The following is a 23,520-nucleotide window of genomic DNA, read 5'->3' on the forward strand; positions in this document are numbered from 1 at the left end:
ATAACAACATGTGTATAAAATGGGTCATGTTAATATAATTCACAATATTTTGTAATTATAATTAACCATTCATTCTTGTCTTAATTGTTTCATAAACAATAATCAATTTTAGTATTATAACATATTAATTACTAAATTGAATCTTATTTAATCAAATTATAATAAGATATAATATTCTCTCTTATATATATTGATCAGTTGACTATATATAATTAATCATCCCTTACGAATTCTTATCTTGAGATTTAATAATGTGATCGCACTATTGTTGAGGACACATACTCCAACAGTCCTGTTGAGAGTGGGCTATTCGCTGGGCCCAAAGGAATATGTGGTTCATACCTGTCCCGGTTGGCTCATTATGGGTATCTGACTCATATCTGCAATGGAGGAAAGCTAGAACCCCCGAGGAGTGTGAAAAGCTAAGGAAGCACGAGCCCGTAGACTACAAAATCCGCGAAGTGGCAAAGGAGAACCAAAGGTACTTAACTGAGGAGGAAGAAGAGGTCGGATATCGGGTTGTTTGTCCGTCGAAGAAACCAAAGAATGCTCCTGCTGAGAAGATGGTGGTGAATTGAAATGGGAATGCTAGACCGCGAGAACAACCGTTGGTGATTAGGTCAGAAATAACGCAAGAGCGCCCCACTCGTGGTCGAGACAAGAACTATGACAAGGGTGACAAAGGCAAGGGGAAAATGGAAGATTAGCCTTAGTCTTTTTATAATAGTATTATTTATTATTATGTGAGTTTTAATAAGTGGCGGGGTTTTAGAATCCTAGCCTAGCATTTTAAATTTCAGCATTTAAATTTATATGTATTCGACGTATTATTATTATTTATGGAATAATGAATAAAAGATTTATTAGTTAAGAAAGTTTCATAAATTTCCTTTATTTATTCTTGTCGAATTTCAAATACAACATGCAAATGTCCTTCTATTTACATCTTGAAATGACGGGTTGTATCCTGTGACGGATTGCCTACGTATTCATTAGAAAAAATGAAATCAAACCCTGTACGTAGTACGAAAAAATGTAAAAGAATAAATGTTCGAAGAAAGAAATTGTAATGAACTTAGAAAAAATAGGCATGTGCTTTACTTACTCCTAAGGAAATGCAACTCAATTTATTTGATGATATGAGGATGTCAAAATGTAAAAACGCAAGAGCGAAATGTCATAAGCTTTTAGCGGGCCAGGGCCGGTTTTATTTCGTGTCGCACGAGCGGCACGTGGGTCACGTGAGGCGGATTTTATCCTATTTCTAAGGGTAGTACCATTTCAATTGGTCTAGGTTAGTCGGGTTAGAAACTCATTCCCGTCTAGGTCTGTAATCTTAACCGCATCCCCTGAAAGTATGGACTTGACCAAAAACGGTCCCGCCCAATTAGGCTTAAATTTTCCCCGTGGATGGATAGGTAAGAGAGCTCTAACTAACTTCAAAACTAAATCTCCTTCCTTGATATTTCTGGGTTTGACCAGTTTGTTAAAGGCTCGTTTGATACGTTCCTAATATGTCTGCACATTATGTAATGCGCGTAGCCTCCGTTCGTCCAAGAGAACGAGTTCGTCATACCTATCCCTTTTCCAATCAGTTTCTGGAATTTGACTTTCGAGTAGAATGTGTAGGGATGGGATTTCTAGCTCTACTGGTTGTATAATTCCATGCCGTAAGTCAAATAGAAAGGAGTAGCCCCAGTGGACGTCCTAACTGACGTGCGATATTCTCATAATGCAAAGGGTATTTTTCTAGGCCAATCGCGATAAGTGTCGATCATTTTCTTGAGGATTGTGACGACATTCTTGTTAGCTGCCTCCACCGCGCCATTAGTTTGAGGCCTGTATGGCGAGGAATGGTGATGCTTGATCTTTTATTTGGCTAGCAATTGTGCAACTTCAGCCTAAAAATGTGATCCATTGTCACTGATGATTTCATGTGGGCAACCATATCGATAGATGAGGTTGGTTTGTATGAACTTTGCCACATGTTTGGCTGTAAGGCTGGTGTAAGATGCTGCCTCGACCCATTTAGTAAAATAAACGATAGCTACTAAGATGAAACAGTGACCTCCTGTCCCAGCTGGAGTGAGCTTCCCGATGATGTCTATTCCCCAAGCAGAAAATGGCCAAGGAGATATCACGGTATATAGGATTGAGGGAGGAACATGTTGTACATTCCCGAAGATCTGGCAGTTATGACAATTTCTGACATATTTGATGCAATCTGACACCATTATCGTCCAGTAATACCCTAGACGCGTAATTTTCTTTGACATCATGGGTCCACTCATGGGAGGACCGTATTCTCCATCGTGAACTTCTTCCATCACTTTTTATGTCTGTGAATGATCAAGGCAATGCAAGATGACACCAAGTGGTGTTCTTTTGTACAACTCTCCCTACATGAGGAGGTACTGAGAGGCAAGTAGGCGTATGGCGTGTTGTCCCCTCTTATCCATATCTGGTGGATATGTACCATTTAGCTTGAAATTTAAAATGGCTTGGAACAAAGGTTCTTCTGGGTTTTCCACTTCATCTTTAAGGAAGTGTACATAGGCTGGCTCTGATCGCCGTTTGATGTACAAGGGCATTTCAATCATGTCGTCTGGCATATTAATCAAGGATGCAAGTTTCGCAAGAGCGTCTGCAAAATGATTTTATTCACGAGGCAGGTGTAGATAGGTAACCTGATCGAAGAATTGAGCAACCTGATCTATCCTAGCCTGATAGGGTGCTAGACTTTCACTTCGGATTTTCCATGATCCAGTGATTTGGTTGATGATTAAAGATGAGTCCCTGTTAACTCGATGGTGCTTGATGCCTGAACTCACTAGGGCTTGTAGACCAATGAGGCAAGCTTCATACTCTGCTGCTTTATTTGTCACCTCAAAGTCGAGTTTGGCAGAAAGTGGTGTATGCTCGCCTTCGGGAGAAATGAGCAACACTCCTATTCCAAATCCTCTCAAATTAGCTGCCCCATCAAAGTAAATATCCCAAGAATCCATACCGGTTTGTAAAATGTCCTCATGTGGGAATGACCACATGTCTATGGCTTGCGTATCGTTGATAGGATTATCTGTGAAGAATTCAGCCACGGCACGTCCCTTTATCACTTTCAAAGGTACGTATTTGAGATCGAACTCCGAGAGCATTAAGGTCCATCTTGCTAAGCGTCCGTTGAGAATGGGTTTCTCGAAGCGGTATTTCACGGGATCTATTTTAGAATACACCTTGACTGAGTAGCTAAGCATGTAATGGCGTAGCTTCTTTGTTGCCCACACAAGAGCAAGGCATGTCTTCTCGAGAGGTGTGTACTTACTCTCGTACTCCAATAACTTCTTACTAAGGTAGTAGATAGCTCTTTCTTGCTTTCCAACAGTTTGCACGAGCATAGCCCCTGTGGCTGTTTTAGTGACTGTGAGATATAAACCAAGAGGTTGATCTTGTTGGGGAGGCATTAGCACTGGTGGTTTGGCCAATATCTCCTTTATCCTGTCAAATGCCTTTTGACAGTCTTCGTCCCATATGGTATGGTCTGTTTTCTTGAGCTTTTTGAAGATAGGTTCGTAGATCATAGTGAGTTTCGATATGAATCGACTTATGTATTGCACTCTGCCTATGAATCCCCGACCTCCTTTTATGTTTGGGGTTGTGGCATCTCGATTAAGGCCTTGATCTTGGTTGGATCAATTTCTATCCCCCTCTGGCTGACAACGTATCCCAGAAGCTTTCCTGATGTTACTCCGAATGCAAATTTCGAGGATTGAGCCTCATGTTGTACTTGCGCAATCTGAGGAAGAATTTGCGAAGCTTATTGATGTGCCTTTTCCTATCCCGCGATTTGACAATCATATCGTCAACGTACACCTCTACTTCTTTATGCATCATGTCATGTAGCAACGTAGTCGCAGTGCGTTGGTACGTTGCCCGAGCATTGACTAGCCCGAATGGCATAACAGTATAACAGTATGTGCCCCACTGAGTGACGAAGGCTGTCTTGTGCATATCTTCCATGGCCATTTTGATTTGGTTATACCCTGCATACCCATCCATGAAGGATAACAACGCGTAATCTGCTTTATTATCTACCTATATATCGATGTGTGGTAGAGGGAAGTCGTCTTTAGGACTCGCCTTGCTCAAGTCTCTGAAATCAACGCAAACCCGGATTCGCCCATCCTTTTTGGGTACGGGGACTATGTTAGCCACCCAGTCTGAATACTCGGAAACTTTGATGAATCCAGCTTTGAATTGCTTATCGACTTCTTCTTTGATCTTAAGAGCTCACTCTGTCCTTATCCGACGACGTTTCACTACTACAAAACTAGGCAACCACAACGCTTATTCACGAAACTTACGAAAAGACGTTGTTGAATGGATTATTGTTTTTCCGCACAATTTTACTAAACTTAATTACAACGGTTTTATTTTGTCACCGGTTGTTATTAGTTTTTACAATGGGTAAAACTTACATAACCGTTGTTAATATAAAAACTAATAACAACAGTTTACTTTGTAATACATTATAACCGTTGTTAATAATTTGGCTCAAAATTAGTGAAAAGTAATTACAACGGTTATATTAGAACCCGTTGTTAATACTTTTTAACAACGGCTGTCAAAGGAACAATTGTTAATATATTATCTAATGACAACGCGTTTATGTGTAATAACCGTTGTTAATACTTTCAAGCAAATACCACAATATATATACCACACAAACACAGATCAGCTACAGCCACAAACACAAACACACAACCACACTCTTTCTCATCGTCTTTTTCTCATCATCGCTTTATCATCTCCGTCACTGTTGTTATCATCATCTCTTTCTTTCTCTAATTATCAGGTATATATCTATCGCTTTATGGTTTTAGGTTTTGTCATCTCCGTCATTATTGTTCTTTCTCTAATTATTTTATTTGCTGTGTTTTTCTCCGTCATTGTTCTTTCTCTAATTATTCGCTTAGTTTTTCTGCGTTTATTAGTAAAACAAATTAAATAAAATAAAACAAAGAAGATGATGGAGAGGATAGTAAAACAAATCCACATTTAACATACATAAACATAATTAATTGATATATATATACATAAACTTAATGCATTGCTAAAAATACATTTCTTAGATGTTCATTTAGGGATGCATTCTCTTCTATGAGAATCATCCTCTCCTCCTTTGCTATTTGGAGGTTTCGTTCCGCAGATGCAATATCTTCATATAGCTGCATTATCTGCGGCTCTAACTCCTGCACCAAGCCTTGTTTCACTACGGCTCTATGTCCTGCACCAAGCCAGATCCGAGCTTCCTCAAGGAAGAGCCTGTTCTTCCTCTCGATTTCCAGCAAGCGGCGTATGAAACTTTTGTTGTACTCGGTCATAATGCCTGTTAAACGAATGGTATCATTCATTATTGAAGGAAGTTTGGAGTTTATTAGGTTTTAAAGATTTAGGGTTTGGAGTTTAGTGTGGAGATAGTGATATAATGGATTGGTTATTGAGATGGTGGAATGAATTTATAATTCGTATATGTGTCGTTTGAGTTGTTTTTTAATTAATATGTTTAGGGTTTGATGCTTAAATTAATACGAAGTATATTTTTGTTTAGGAAGTTGTGCCATATCCCTGCTTTAAATCTTATAACCCTTCGCATTCCATGTACTTTGTCCTTTCATGCAGGTATTTTGGCAATAATAATGCATCTAGTAATATATAATTAATTGATGTAGGAGGGATTTTGGCAGTAATGCTTTGTATTTTTATTTTTTTTATTTTTTTTAAAAACAATAACAACGGTTATTTAAAAAAAACCCGTTGTCTTTAGTTATAACAACAGTTTTTTCTATTGTAACCGTTGTTATAACTTTCCCACCAAAAATTAGTCACACTTTCCACAACGAATGACTCGTAACGACAACGGTTTTTAACCATTGTTAATAGTTTTCACAACGGGTTTCTTAAAAAAACCAACCGTTGTTAAAACCTTTAACAACGGACGCTTTAACAACGTCCGCTTTTTTTTATATAACAACGATCTTGACTTTATCTTTTCTTCACTTAGAGACGATCATAAGAATGACCCCTCGTTTCTCTGCCTAAGTCCGTATCCCGGCTTTGGGAGAGCTACTCTGGAGCTCCTGCCTTTGTGGCTGAGGTTCTCCGTCCCCAGAGTTCGTGTCGGTTGTTGTTGACGACGCCCATGGGGCCTGTGTGGTACTTGGGTGAGCGTTTGGCTCGGCAGTGCTCCCACGACACTTTTTCGGTTCCCATCTATCCTCCGAGGACGATGTGTAGGGAGCCTTCAGAGGCTGAGAGGAAGACTGACCTGGCCGGTGCGAGTGGTGACACTCTCCTTCTTCCTGGCGAGGAGTACGCTGAGTTTGTTCGCCGGAGGTTAGCGTACTGGCCGATCGTGATAAGCATTTTTACCGCTTACTTGTCTTTGATAAAACTGATGAATGATGAATGATCACCTAAATAATGAATCATTTGAGCTTTTGCAGGAGATCGAGGTCGCGGGCGTCGAGTCCCCAGCTTTTCCAGAGACACTGGAGTACACTTACTCGATGGGCGTGACGACGATCTCGGAGATCCAGGACTTCAGCGAGGCGGTGACCGACACTGGCTTAGATGAGGGGCAGCATATCGTGAGGAGGGTAAGCCCTAGTTTTAGCTGTCTTTTTCTTTTTTATGCTTTATTACATATGAATGCACTTGCTTGAACCTTCTCTGTATTTGAATGAAGGTGGCACCGTCCAGGCATGTGGAGCTGTGGAGGATAGCCAACCGGCTGCGAGCTACTACCATTGAGGCTCTTGCAGTTGGCTCGGGATGGCAGGTGTAAACCTTCCGTGCCCGTTCTCTATTTGTTATTTTTATTGCTTCCAATTTTGTGGAGGGAAGTAAAACATCACTTCTTTTCTTTTGTGTAGAGGGAGCGTGGCTTGGAGCGTGAGCTGGCGCAGTCCCAAGAGGAGACGGCCCGCTTGCTGAGAGAGCTTGAGGCTAGAGATGCTGAGATCGCTGCCCTTGACGCGACAGTAGCTAAGCTGAGGGGTCGTCAGGACTAGTTTGCCGGCTGTTTGTTGTACATTTTTATATTTCTTTTGATGTAACTTTGGGCATGAGCCCGTATCTTGATGTACATTTCTTTTTGGTTGTATATATGATGGCATGTGTGCCTTTGCTGCTGGGTGTTTGCTGTATCTGAAAGGATTCTTTACCCTCTAATTAAACTCATTTTAATTATAGATCTAAATTACTTAATGATTTAGATGATGATCTAGTGCATGCATAACATAATATAAAGAGAAAGTAAGAACAATGTTCCTTACATTGTAGAAATCGGTTTTAGGGCACAAGTGAGGACTCCTTCCTACACTTGTTCTTGAGCTACAAGTTAGTGGATGATCCTCCAAAAATCTCAAAGTAGAGATTCTCCTCTTGATTGTACCAAGACTACCCCTTAATTCTAATAATATATTAACTAGATATAATTATTAGAAACCTTAAAATTAATCTTATATTATTTCTTATTACTACTTTAATAATCTCAATAAATTAGATTTTGAACACTTATCTATTCTAAAACTTATTTTAGAGAGATGAGAGAATAATAGAGAAGTGGTTATAAAAACAAAAAATGTAAGAATGAATGTAAGAATAAGAACAATTCTTATTCTTGTAGTGGGGGAGGAAAACCGGTGGGAGGGAATGGCCAAGGGAGCCAATACATGCCCTTTCACTTTTTAGAGTTGTTCTTATCAAAATGAATTAGGGTGTAGTCTAGTTTAGATGGTAATCATTGTGCTTTTAACAATTAAAAAACAATTAACCATATTATCCTAATTACCTCTAAAAAACCGGTGCCCCTTATGTAAAATGGAATCCATTTTATTTTTGTCAATTGTCATTTTGTCATATAATGTGTAACATGTAACATGTTATTAATAATATTAATGCATATTTAACAATTAAATATCATTACATATATTAATTCAATTATATTTAACAATTGACTAGTAATTCATAATCACAAGTATATAAAATGGTTCATATTAATATAATCTACAACATATTGTAATTATAATTAACCACTCATTCTTAATTTAATTGTTTCATGGACAAAGTTTTAGTAATATAAGATTTTAATTCCTAAAACGAATCTTATTTAATCGAATTACAATAAGATATATTTATTCTTACTCACATATGTAAATTGTTCAATTTTAAAGAATTAATTAATCTGTATCAATATATAATTAATTAATTTATCTATTAAGGGAATCGTCCTTTAGATGTGACTTTAAGGGATAAACTGATCACCACCGTCAAACGACAGTAATGTCAAACTCTAGTCAGCCAATCATTACCGATTAATGTTGATCAGTTGACTTATATAAATGAATCATCCCTTTATGTATTCTTATCACGAGTTTCAATAATGTGATCGCACTATTGTTGAGGACACATACTCCAACAATCTCCCACTTGTCCGAGACAAGTGTGCGTCACCAATTCTCTTGTCCTATTATAATCGCCCACTGAATGCAAGGTGTCTTGCAGGTCGTTCTTGCAAGTGATCATATCAAGAGTGGTTTCCTTGATCTGGAGAGTAACTGTCTGATCGGGATTATTTACCGTAGATACCTTCCGAGTGTGGCCACGCATTTTCAGTTCACTACTTCTCGAGTGGCCCTGAGATTTTTGAATAACCCTGACAAGGGGGTGGACAATTCCTATCGCACTATTCCCTTTGTCTAGCCACAACTCATCATGGCCACAAAGATGCCCATTTGATCTCATTTACGAAAGTCGTAGAGCATAATTTAATGTCACTCAGAAACTGTGCTAACTTGGGCGAAGAGTCTCTAGTCAAAGAATTAACTCAAAAGAATATTATAGTAGCTCTCGCCCTAACAATCTGCCTATGTGATCGACTAGTTATCTCTTATGACCTTATGGCACTTGAACTTGTCATCAATCGACTCACACTCTAGTCACTTAGAGACGTCACCTCATGCAAGTAACTAGCGGTAATTACTATGTTAATCCAGATCACTTTAATAGGGGTTCAATATTGTCTTAAATACCTATTTGGATATAACAAAGTAATAGATGAGTTTAAGAAACTCAAACGATAAATGCGATTATCACATATGAATAGTCAATACCATATTACTACTTCACATCTTATAATCTAAAGTGTACATTTTACACTTGTCAAAGTGCAATAAAAACTTGGTTGGTGGACATACCAAGTATCCATACAATCCAACTTTATGAATTGCTTTTTCCTTTTATTCAATATCATTTCTAATGTCATGATCATTTCTAAGTACATGTCTAGACTTCTTCATAGACTTGAACTCTTTAACTTGAAAGATGCTTCTACTGTCATCATATAACTTGTGATAAAATGCTTGGTGGAAGGATCTACCTATAGTCCCTTTAAGAACCACCATATCACAACGTACTCAAACTCCATTTGTAGAACTTGCAATGATTGATACTAAAACATTTTTCTAGTCGTTAACTCTTGAGTCAATAAAATTAGCTTAGGATTTCGATAAATCCTTATAGGTTTGGAAACTCGAGTTTGTGTAACCCTTTAATACACAACTTAGTATGTCATCCAAACACAAGAACAGATCCTCAGTTTTTCTCAGGAATTATAATGGATGACACGGCTGTCGCAATCCTATCAAAAATAAAACTAATAGGCTCTAACTAATGCAGCAGAGACAAGTTGGGTATCGTATCCACAGGGAGGCGGTCACTATCTACTCGTTATCTAGTCTGTCTAAGGTCACAAGATGGGGGTTTGAGTTGATTTCTATACTAGACTAATAAAAACAAGGGTTGAGAAAAAATAAAGAGAGAGATGCCAGGATGTCGGGTTACCATGATATTACATAAATTAGCTAGAGACGAAGTTATTCGGTATGATGTGAGAAGGGTAAAGGAAAGGTCCTTCCGGTCCGCTATCCACCCTAAAATACAACTAGCTTAGCTTTCACCCTCGCTAGTGTAGTCTATTGTTCATAATAGGTCTATTCTTTCCAGTCTTTCGATCTAGGTCTGAACTTAACCAGATTAACTAATTCAGTTGCATGCATTCAACCAAACGATTATAATTATATTGCTAATTAAACAATTCTCACATTAAATCTCCTAAACCAACTATCGCATCATCATTTTACTACCATGGTTCCCCTAATCCTAGCATTAGAGAATTAGCTACGCATAAATATAAATAGAGCAAGAACAAGAGATGAAGAAACAGTAAACATGGCAAATTAAAGAGAGTAAAGAGGGAATTTCAAATTAAGATCCGAAAAGTAGCAGAACAAAGCAACCGTCTGAAAGAGGGTCCAAAAAAGAGAGAAAAAGAGAGATAAAGAGAGAGTTTAACCCTAATGACGTCCTTCCTATTTATAGGAAATATAATTATTTGACCTAAGATACATAACAAGATACGAAAATCTTGCGTCAGATAGAAAAGCACTCGATCAAGGACTTTAGAATTCCTCGATCGAGTAACTCCTAACAAAAAGCTCTCGATCGAGGACTTCAGGTACTCGATTGAACACTATAAAAAAGGAACCATTCGATCGAGGACATTAGGTACTCGATCGAGCAAGATAGTACTAGATCGAGCAAGATAGTACTCGATCGAGTACTTTCCAGCGCACAATTCCTGCTTCGCGCACTGAACTTCAAGCGGCCGCCATTTCTTCGTTACTTGGTAAAACAGAGGATTTCCGGTGGCGTTGGAAAGCTAAGAGGACAAGACTTTATTTCCAATTAGAATCACTTGAAAATAATTTGTATATCTTGAGATATGACTCTTCAAAGTAGGCACTAGTGATATGAAGCTCTTCCTTTGCTCGCCTAGCTTCCTTACTTCTATGCGCATCTCAAAATAGTAGTCTCCAAGCTCCAACTCAACTCATCTCCTAAATACATGCATAGGGACATGTTTTAGGCTTGATTACGCTCCTCTCCAGTTCATACCTGCAATTAATACAAGAGAAACCAAAGTAGACAATTCGGTGGACATTTGTAGCTAAACACTACTAAATAAGCATATGAATGCGTGCAAATGAAGTATAAAATGCCTACATAAAATGCACGCATCAAATCTCCCCAAACCAAACCTTTGCTTGTCCCCAAGAAAACTATATGCAAAACTAATGGAACATAAAAGAAAACTCAGAGCTAGCTACAAATTGTCCATTTAAACCGAATTAATGCAAGCACTAATACTTATAGCAAAACAGTCTAATTCAAACGAGTTATGAGATGTTTATAATAAAGCTGAACCGTCGACCTTGCAAGACCTTTAATGATGGACTCTCACGGGTCACTCTTCTCTCGTGAAGCAAAGGGTAAGCATATGAATGTAAGAGAGAAAGAAAAGTAGTAGCTCACGTAAACTACGACCAACATAAACATGCATGCAACTAATATGATAGACAATTCTAACCACCGTACATACAGTCCAACCAAACAAGGTCTGTCACAGCCGAGGGCTAACAAAAATATGGAAAAGTGAGGTAATGGGAAAAAAAAGGCAAAACAATTTTTGAAATGTGAGGGTAATAGTCAAGCTAGCAACCTAATCAAAACCAAACTAAGTAGTGTCCGATTCTTAATCATTAGAAATAAGCATAAGTGCCCCTTATTTTGGCACACAAACTCGTTCAGCCAAATACATACTCCTCATAAGATAAAGATAAAACATAGGAGCAAACCGACTTTTATTCAAACTCTTTTTTTTTTTCATTTGCTCTTCTTTTTTTTTTTTTTTCTTTTCCACGGTTTTCTTTTTATGATTTTTTCATTCTTTTTTTCGAATTCTTTTTTTTTCTTCATAAATTACCAACTCCGATAATCAAATACAAACCAAACTCGGCTCAATAAATAATATACCACAAAAATGTACACTAAACTTGCTTGATAAGGCAGGCTAAATTTGGATGTAGTTAGAGGGTTAAAAGGCAAATTTGGCTAAATGTGGAGTTTAATGGGTAAAAATGAAAGGAAAAGGGAACTAAATGTCGCAACCCTATCAAAAATAAAACCAACAGCTCTAACTAATGCAGCAGAGGCAAGTCGGGTATCGTATCCACAGGGAGGCGGTCACTATCTACTCGTTATCTAGTCCGTCTAAGGTCACAAGATGGGGGTGTGAGTTGATTTCTAAACTAGACTAATAAAAACAAGGGTTGAGAAAAAATAAAGTGAGAGATGCCAGGATGTCGGGTTACCATGATATTACACAAATTAGCTAGAGATGAGGTTAGTCGGTCTGATGTGAGAAGCGTAAAGGAAAGGTCCTTCCGGTCCGCTATCCACCCTAAAATTCAACTAGCTTAGCTTCCACCCTCACTAGTGTAGTCAATTGTTCATAACAGGTCTATTCTTTCCAGTCTTCCGATCTAGGTCTGAACATAACCAGATTAACTAATTCAGTTGCATGCATTCAACCAAACGATTATAATTATATTGCTACTGAAACAATTCTCACATTAAATCTCCTAAACCAACTATCGCATCATCATTTTACTACCATGGTTCCCCTAATCCTAGCATTAGAGAATTAGCTACGCATAAATATAAATAGATCAAGAACAAGAGATGAAGAAACAGTAAACATGGCAAATTAAAGAGAGTAAAGAGGGAATTTCAAATTAAGATCCGAAAAGTAACAGAACAAAGCAACCGTCAGAAAGAGGGTCCAAAAAAGAGAGAAAAAGAGAGATAAAGAGAGAGTTTAACCCTAATGACGTCCTTCCTATTTATAGGAAATATAATTATTTGACCTAAGATACATAACAAGATACGAAAATCTTGCGTCAGATAGAAACGCACTCGATCGAGGACTTTAGAATTCCTCGATCGAGTAACTCCTAACAAAAACTTCTCGATCGAGGACTTTAGGTACTCGATTGAACACTATAGAAAAGGAACCATTCGATCGAGGACATTAGGTACTCGATTGAGCAAGATAGTACGAGATCGAGCAAGATAGTACGAGATCGAGTACTTTCCAGCGCACAATTCCTGCTTCGCGCACTGAACTTCAAGCGGCCGCCATTTCTTCGTTACTTGGTAAAACAGAGGGTTTCCGGTGGCGTTGGAAAGCTAAGAGGACAAGACTTTATTTCCAATTAGAATCACTTGAAAATAATTTGTAGATCTTGAGATATGTCTCTTCAAAGTAGGCACTAGTGATATGAAGCTCTTCCTTTGCTCGCCTAGCTTCCTTACTTCTATGCGCATCTCAAAATAGTAGTCTCCAAGCTCCAACTCAACTCATCTCTTAAATACATGCATAGGGACATGTTTTAGGCTTGATTACGCTCCGCTCTAGTTCATACCTGCAATTAATACAAGAGAAACCAAAGTAGACAATTCGGTGGACAATTGTAGCTAAACACTACTAAATAAGCATATGAATGCGTGTAAATGAAGTATAAAATGCCTATATAAAATGCACGCATCAAATCTCCCCAAACCAAACCTTTGCTTGTCCCCAAGAAAACTATATGCAAAACTAATGGAACATAAAAGAAAACTCAGAGCTAGCTACAAATTGTCCATTTAAACCGAATTAATGCAAGCACTAATACTTATAGCAAAACAGTCTAATTCAAACGAGTTATGAGATGTTTATAATAAAGCTGAACCGTCGACCTTGCAAGACCTTTAATGATGGACTCTCACGGGTCACTCTTCTCTCGTGAAGCAAAGGGTAAGCATATGAATGTAAGAGAGAAAGAAAAGTAGTAGCTCACGTAAACTACGACCAACATAAACATGCATGCAACTAATATGATAGACAATTCTAACCACCGTACATACAGTCCAACCAAACAAGGTCTGTCACAGCCGAGGGCTAACAAAAATATGGAAAAGTGAGGTAATGGGAAAAAAAAGGCAAAACAATTTTTGAAATGTGAGGGTAATAGTCAAGCTAGCAACCTAATCAAAACCAAACTAAGTAGTGTCCGATTCTTAATCATTAGAAATAAGCATAAGTGCCCCTTATTTTGGCACACAAACTCGTTCAGCCAAATACATACTCCTCATAAGATAAAGATAAAACATTTGAGCAAACCGACTTTTATTCAAACTCTTTTTTTTTTTTTTCATTTTCTCTTCTTTTTTTTTTTTTTTTCTTTTCCACGGTTTTCTTTTTATGATTTTTTCTTTCTTTTTTTCGAATTCTTTTTTTTTTTCTTCATAAATTACCAACTCCGATAATCAAATACAAACCAAACTCGGCTCAATAAATAATATACCACAAAAATGTACACTAAACTTGCTTGATAAGGCAGGCTAAATTTGGATGTAGTTAGAGGGTCAAAAGGCAAATTTGGCTAAATGTGGAGTTTAATGGGTAAAAATGAAAGGAAAAGGGAACTAAATGTCGCAACCCTATCAAAAATAAAATCAACAGCTCTAACTAATGCAGCAGAGGCAAGTCGTGTATCGTATCCACAGGGAAGCGGTCACTATCTACTCGTTATCTAGTCCGTCTAAGGTCACAAGATGGGGGTTTGAGTTGATTTCTAAACTAGACTAATAAAAACAAGGGTTGAGAAAAAATAAAGTGAGAGATGCCAGGATGTCGGGTTACTATGATATTACACAAATTAGCTAGAGATGAGGTTAGTCGGTCTGATGTGAGAAGCGTAAAGGAAAGGTCCTTCCGGTCCGCTATCCACCCTAAAATTCAACTAGCTTAGCTTCCACCCTCACTAGTGTAGTCAATTGTTCATAACAGGTCTATTCTTTCCAGTCTTCCGATCTAAGTCTGAACATAACCAGATTAACTAATTCAGTTGCATGCATTCAACCAAACGATTATAATTATATTGCTAATGAAACAATTCCCACATTAAATCTCCTAAACCAACTATCACATCATCATTTTACTGCCATGGTTCCCCTAATCCTAGCATTAGAGAATTAGCTACGCATAAATATAAATAGAGCAAGAACAAGAGATGAAGAAACAGTAAACATGGTAAATTAAAGAGAGTAAAGAGGGAATTTCAAATTAAGATCCGAAAAGTAACAGAACAAAGCAACCGTCTGAAAGAGGGTCCAAAAAAGAGAGAAAAAGAGAGATAAAGAGAGAGTTTAACCCTAATGACGTCCTTCCTATTTATAGGAAATATAATTATTTGACCTAAGATACATATCAAGATACGAAAATCTTGCGTCAGATAGAAAAGCACTCGATCGAGGACTTTAGAATTCCTCGATCGAGTAACTCCTAACAAAAACCTCTCGATCGAGGACTTTAGGTACTCGATTGAACACTATGAAAAAGGAACCATTCGATCGAGGACATTAGGTACTCGATCGAGCAAGATAGTACTAGATCGAGCAAGATAGTACTCGATCGAGTACTTTCCAGCGCACAATTCCTGCTTCGCGCACTGAACTTCAAGCGGCCGCCATTTCTTCGTTACTTGGTAAAACAGAGGGTTTCTGGTGGCGTTGGAAAGCTAAGAGGACAAGACTTTATTTACAATTAGAATCACTTGAAAATAATTTGTAGATCTTGAGATATGACTCTTCAAAGTAGGCACTAGTGATATGAAGCTCTTCCTTTGCTCGCCTAGCTTCCTTACTTCTATGCGCATCTCAAAATAGTAGTCTCCAAGCTCCAACTCAACTCATCTCTTAAATACATGCATAGGGACATGTTTTAGGCTTGATTACGCTCCGCTCCAGTTCATACCTGCAATTAATACAAGAGAAACCAAAGTAGACAATTCGGTGGACAATTGTAGCTAAACACTACTAAATAAGCATATGAATGCGTGCAAATGAAGTATAAAATGCCTATATAAAATGCACGCATCGAATCTCCCCAAACCAAACTTTTGCTTGCCCCCAAGAAAACTATATGCAAAACTAATGGAACATAAAAGAAAACTCAGAGCTAGATACAAATTGTCCATTTAAACCGAATTAATGCAAGCACTAATACTTATAGCAAAACAGTCTAATTCAAACGAGTTATGAGATGTTTATAATAAAGCTGAACCGTCGACCTTGCAAGACCTTTAATGATGGACTCTCACGGGTCACTCTTCTCTCGTGAAATAAAGGGTAAGCATATGAATGTAAGAGAGAAAGAAAAGTAGTAGCTCACGTAAACTACGACCAACATAAACATGCATGCAACTAATATGATAGACAATTCTAACCACCGTACATACAGTCCAACCAAACAAGGTCTGTCACAGCCGAGGGCTAACAAAAATATGGAAAAGTGAGGTAATGGGAAAGAAAAGGCAAAACAATTTTTGAAATGTGAGGGTAATAGTCAAGCTAGCAACCTAATCAAAACCAAACTAAGCAGTGTCCGATTCTTAATCATTAGAAATAAGCATAAGTGCCCCTTATTTTGGCACACAAACTCGTTCAGCCAAATACATACTCCTCATAAGATAAAGATAAAACATAGGAGCAAACCGACTTTTATTCAAACTCTTTTTTTTTTTTCATTTTCTCTTCTTTCTTTTTTTTTTCTTTTCCACGGTTTTCTTTTTATGATTTTTTCATTCTTTTTTTCGAATTCTTTTTTTTTTCTTCATAAATTACCAACTCCGATAATCAAATACAAACCAAACTCGGCTCAATAAATAATATACCACAAAAATGTACACTAAACTTGCTTGATAAGGCAGACTAAATTTGGATGTAGTTAGAGGGTCAAAAGGCAAATTTGGCTAAATGTGGAGTTTAATGGGTAAAAATGAAAGGAAAAGGGAACTAAATGTCGCAACCCTATCAAAAATAAAATCAACAGCTCTAACTAATGCAGCAGAGGCAAGTCGGGTATCGTATCCATAGGGAGGCGGTCACTATCTACTCGTTATCTAGTCCGTCTAAGGTCACAAGATGGGAGTTTGAGTTGATTTCTAAACTAGACTAATAAAAACAAGGGTTGAGAAAAAATAAAGTGAGAGATGCCAGGATGTCGGGTTACCATGATATTACACAAATTAGCTAGAGATGAGGTTAGTCGGTCTGATGTGAGATGCGTAAAGGAAAGGTCCTTCCGGTCCGCTATCCACCCTAAAATTCAACTAGCTTAGCTTCCACCCTCACTAGTGTAGTCAATTGTTCATAACAGGTCTATTCTTTCCAGTCTTCCGATCTAGGTCTGAACATAACCAGATTAACTAATTCAGTTGCATGCATTCAACCAAACGATTATAATTATATTGCTAATGAAACAATTCCCACATTAAATCTCCTAAACCAACTATCGCATCATCATTTTACTGCCATGGTTCCCCTAATCCTAGCATTAGAGAATTAGCTACGCATAAATATAAATAGAGCAAGAACAAGAGATGAAGAAACAGTAAACATGGCAAATTAAAGAGAGTAAAGAGGGAATTTCAAATTAAGATCCGAAAAGTAACAGAACAAAGCAACCGTCTGAAAGAGGGTCCAAAAAAGAGAGAAAAAGAGAGATAAATAGAGAGTTTAACCCTAATTACGTCCTTCCTATTTATAGGAAATATAATTATTTGACCTAAGATACATAACAAGATACGAAAATCTTGCGTCAGATAGAAAAGCACTCGATCGAGGACTTTAGAATTACTCGATCGAGTAACTCCTAACAAAAACCTCTCGATCGAGGACTTTAGGTACTCGATTGAACACTATAAAAAAGGAACCATTCGATCGAGGACATTAGGTACTCGATCGAGCAAGATAGTACTAGATCGAGCAAGATAGTACTCGATCGAGTACTTTCCAGCGCACAATTCCTGCTTCGCGCACTGAACTTCAAGCGGCCGCCATTTCTTCGTTTCTTGGTAAAACAGAGGGTTTTCGGTGGCGTTGGAAAGCTAAGAGGACAAGACTTTATTTCCAATTAGAATCACTTGAAAATAATTTGTAGATCTTGAGATATGACTCTTCAAAGTAGGAACTAGTGATATGAAGCTCTTCCTTTGCTCGCCTAGCTTCCTTACTTCTATGCGCATCTCAAAATAGTAGTCTCCAAGCTCCAACTCAACTCATCTCTTAAATACATGCATAGGGACATGTTTTAGGCTTGATTACGCTCCGCTCCAGTTCATACCTGCAATTAATACAAGAGAAACCAAAGTAGACAATTCGGTGGACAATTGTAGCTAAACACTACTAAATAAGCATATGAATGCGTGCAAATGAAGTATAAAATGCCTATATAAAATGCACGCATCAAATCTCCCCAAACCAAACCTTTACTTGTCCCCAAGAAAACTATATGCAAAACTAATGGAACATAAAAGAAAACTCAGAGCTAGCTACAAATTGTCCATTTAAAACGAATTAATGCAAGCACTAATACTTATAGCAAAACAGTCTAATTCAAACGAGTTATGAGATGTTTATAATAAAGCTGAACCGTCGACCTTGCAAGACCTTTAATGATGGACTCTCACGGGTCACTCTTCTCTCGTGAAGCAAAGGGTAAGCATATGAATGTAAGAGAGAAAGAAAAGTAGTAGCTCACGTAAACTACGACCAACATAAACATGCATGCAACTAATATGATAGACAATTCTAACCACCGTACATACAGTCCAACCAAACAAGGTCTGTCACAGCCGAGGGCTTACAAAAATATGGAAAAGTGATGTAATGGGAAAGAAAAGGCAAAACATTTTTTGAAATGTGAGGGTAATAGTCAAGCTAGCAACCTAATCAAAACCAAACTAAGCAGTGTCCGATTCTTAATCATTAGAAATAAGCATAAGTGCCCCTTATTTTGGCACACAAACTCGTTCAGCCAAATACATACTCCTCATAAGATAAAGATAAAACATAGGAGCAAACCGACTTTTATTCAAACTCTTTTTTTTTTTCATTTTCTCTTCTTTCTTTTTTTTTTTTTCTTTTCCACGGTTTTCTTTTTATGATTTTTTCTTTCTTTTTTTCGAATTCTTTTTTTTTTCTTCATAAATTACCAAGTCCGATAATCAAATACAAACCAAACTCGGCTCAATAAATAATATACCACAAAAATGTACACTAAACTTGCTTGATAAGGCAGACTAAATTTGGATGTAATTAGAGGGTCAAAAGGCAAATTTGGCTAAATGTGGAGTTTAATGGGTAAAAATGAAAGGAAAAGGGAACTAAATGTCGCAACCCTATCAAAAATAAAATCAACAGCTCTAACTAATGCAACAGAGGCAAGTCGGGTATCGTATCCATAGGGAGGCGGTCACTATCTACTCGTTATCTAGTCTGTCTAAGGTCACAAGATGGGAGTTTGAGTTGATTTCTAAACTAGACTAATAAAAACAAGGGTTGAGAAAAAATAAAGTGAGAGATGCCAGGATGTCGGGTTACCATGATATTACACAAATTAGCTAGAGATGAGGTTAGTCGGTCTGATGTGAGAAGCGTAAAGGAAAGGTCCTTCCGGTCCGCTATCCACCCTAAAATTCAACTAGCTTAGCTTCCACCCTCACTAGTGTAGTCAATTGTTCATAACAGGTCTATTCTTTCCAGTCTTCCGATCTAGGTCTGAACATAACCATATTAACTAATTCAGTTGCATGCATTCAACCAAACGATTATAATTATATTGCTAATGAAACAATTCTCACATTAAATCTCCTAAACCAACTATCGCATCATCATTTTACTACCATGGTTCCCCTAATCCTAGCATTAGAGAATTAGCTACGCATAAATATAAATAGAGCAAGAACAAGAGATGAAGAAACAGTAAACATGACAAATTAAAGAGAGTAAAGAGGGAATTTCAAATTAAGATCCGAAAAGTAACAGAACAAAGCAACCGTCTGAAAGAGGGTCCAAAAAAGAGAGAAAAAGAGAGATAAAGAGAGAGTTTAACCCTAATGACGTCCTTCCTATTTATAGGAAATATAATTATTTGACCTAAGATACATAACAAGATACGAAAATCTTGCGTCAGATAGAAAAGCACTCGATCGAGGACTTTAGAATTCCTCGATCGAGTAACTCCTAACAAAAACCTCTCGATCGAGGACTTTAGGTACTCGATTGAACACTATAAAAAAGGAACCATTCGATCGAGGACATTAGGTACTCGATCGAGCAAGATAGTACTAGATCGAGCAAGATAGTACTCGATCGAGTACTTTCCAGCGCACAATTCCTGCTTCGCGCACTGAACTTCAAGCGGCCGCCATTTCTTCGTTAATTGGTAAAACATAGGGTTTCCGGTGGTGTTGGAAAGCTAAGAGGACAAGACTTTATTTCCAATTAGAATCACTTGAAAATAATTTGTAGATCTGCTCGATCGAGGTCTTGCTCTTGAATTATTCTCGATCGAACAAAGAGATCTGCTCGATCGAGGTCTTGCTCATAATAAATATTCGATCGAGTGGATAATTTTATTCGATCGAACACTTCCTCATATAATCCACTCGATCGAACACTATAATTAATTAGATCGAGTGTTTGTTGTTGTACAGTGTAGAAGTCTTCGTATGATGCTTCTTGTTCAGATAGATCTTCAGACTCCAAGTCATACGTATCATTAGTGTCAATAGGCATCTTAGGTCCTTCACAAGAAAGACCGCTTTCGGTGTAGGTAGCGTATACCTTCTCTGCGTGCCCAAAGTTCGACTCAGCGGCTAACTGAGTTATTTGAGACTAAAGTTCCTTGATTTGAACTTCTGTATATCTATCATCTTCTTGCAGTTGAAGTGCAAGCGGTTTCACCGAAGACTTCAATTTAGCAATCTCTTCTTTCTGTTTATCAAGAGGAGAAGCTTGTTGTTGCCGTGGCCAAACGAATGGAGGCTTTTGATAGCCTCGTTCCTAAAGTGGATGTGGCGGCACATATGCAAGGGGCTGACTAGCTTGTCTATGCTGCCTAAACGCATAGACTTCGTCGCTCCCCACCAAGCAGATAACTGCTTTATGCCCAGCAGCACCACATCTCTAATAGTGCACCACCTGTTGCGCCAGAGGATGGAACATAGGTGAAAGATCAAAGGTACTCAAGCCTTCCCTTTGATGATCTTTTACCTAGATCTGCCTAGGTAGGATCTGTAAGACCTATCAAAACAGCACTAGAGAAAAAAATAAGAACTGCCATAAGGAATAAATTCCTTGAGGCTAAAGAAAGACAAAAACAAATAAGTAAATAAAATAGTTGCCTCCCCGGCAACGGCGTCAAAATTTGGCACGACTGTCGCAACCCTATCAAAAATAAAACCAACAGGCTCTAACTAATGCAGCAGAGGCAAGTCAGGTATCGTATCCACAGGGAAGCGGTCACTATCTACTCGTTATCTAGTCCGTCTAAGGTCACAAGATGAGGGTTTGAGTTTATTTCTAAACTAGACTAATAAAAAAAAAGGGTTGAGAGAAACTAAAGAGAGAGATGCCAGGATGTCGGGTTACCATGGTATTACACAAATCAGCTAGAGATGAGGTCATTCGGTCTGATGTGAGAAGGGTAAAGGAAAGGCCCTTCCAGTCCGCTATCCGCCCTCACTAGTGTAGTCTATTGTTCATAACAGGTCTATTCATTCCAATCTTCCGATTTAGGTCTGAACTTAACCAGATTAACTAATTCAGTTGCATGCATTCAACCAAACGATTATAATTATATTGCTAATGAAACAATTCTCACATTAAATCTCCTAAACCAACTATCGCATCATCATTATACTACCATGGTTCCCCTAATTCTAGCATTAGAGAATTAGCAATGCATAAATATAAATAGAGAAAGAACAAGAGATAAAGAAACAGTAAACATGGCAAATTAAAGAGAGTAAAGAGGGAATTACAAATTAAGATCCGGAAATTAGCAGAACAAAGCAACCGTCTGAAAGAGGGTCCCAAAAAGAGAGAAAAAGAGAAATAAAGAGAGAGTTTAACCCTAATGACGTCCTTCCTATTTATAGGAAAGATAATTATTTGACCTAAGATACATAACAAGATACGAATATCTTGCGTCAGATAGAAAAGCACTCGATCGAGGACTTTAGAACTCCTCGATCGAGTAACTCCTAGCAAAAACCTCTCGATCGAGGACTTTAGTTACTCGATTGAACACTATCAAAAAGGCACCATTCGATCGTGGACATTAGGTACTCGATCGAGCAAGATAGTACTCGATCGAGTACTTTCCAGCGCACAATTCCAGCTTTGCGCACTGAATTTCAAACGGCCGCCATTTCTTTGTTACTTGGGCAAACTGAGCTTTTCCAGTGGCGTTGGAAAGCTAAGAGGACAAGATTATATATTTATTTGGAATTACTTTAAAATATGTTATAGAACTAGAGATATGGCTCTTCAAAGTAGGCACTAGTGACATGAAGTTCTTCCTTTGCTCGCCTAGCTTCTTTACTTCTATGCGCATCTCAAAATAGTAGTCTCCAAGCTCCGACTCAACTCATCTCCTAAATGGATGCATAGGGACATGTTTTATGCTTGATTACAATCCTCTCCGGTTCATACCTATAATTAATACAAGAGAAACCAAAGTAGATAATTTGGGGGACATTTGTAGCTAAACACTACTAAATATGCATAGGAATGTGTGCAAATGAAGTACAAAATGCCTATATAAAATGCACGCATCAATGGATGTTCTTGAAGGCTTTAAAATGACCTTCATATAAAATAACTTATCATTGACTCATTATGCTCCAAGCATATGATTCATCAGGGCATGTGCATATATTGGCATATATGATCGTTCTAATGGCGGAAAACATTAGCAATCGATTTCATGTGATCAATAACTCCTTGGGTTCAGTGAATGACTATGACTCTATCATAGTAATTCCACTTTCATCAAAATGAATAACCTTCTCAATAAATGTTGATATTAAACAGATAAAGAATCTTATCAACATAAGATACTTATCTAAGTGCCAATCTAAATTCCCTATGTCATAATAGATTTAAAATTTTAAATGCATCATGTCAACTTTCATCGAGAATTGAAAACCAAAACACTCCTTCATAGATGGTAGTGTCAGCATGTCATTCTCAATGAGTAATATGACATTAAAATGAAAGGCGATTTCTCCCACTGAACTTCCTGTCTAAACATGGCAATTTTGACTCCCACATAAATCCATGTACACTCATGGCTTCTCGACAACTCGAGTGAAACCATTTTCTTATCACATAATTGAAATGATCATTGTAATTTTAAGTGTTAATTAAAACCTTGTGCTTATGTCGTACACACACCCTTTTATAAATACCTATTTAGAAATTGTTTTTAACATCTAACTTGATTATACACACTATAATGTGTAGCAATGATGATATAGATCTTAGCACAGTTACCATTTAACTTAGCTTTATAGACATCATCATGTCAATCTATGCAACTCTTTACCATAAAGTCTCATTTACTTTGGAGTGGTCAAAACAACTCTAAATAAATTTATCCTTTTGCATATATTTTACTTGTTTCATTAGGCTCTTATGTAAAATTGAATTGAAATTACTTGATACAAC

The sequence above is a fragment of the Silene latifolia genome, unplaced genomic scaffold, assembly GCF_048544455.1.
Source record: "Silene latifolia isolate original U9 population unplaced genomic scaffold, ASM4854445v1 chrun_scaffold_16, whole genome shotgun sequence".
Taxonomy (NCBI): Eukaryota; Viridiplantae; Streptophyta; class Magnoliopsida; order Caryophyllales; family Caryophyllaceae; genus Silene; species Silene latifolia.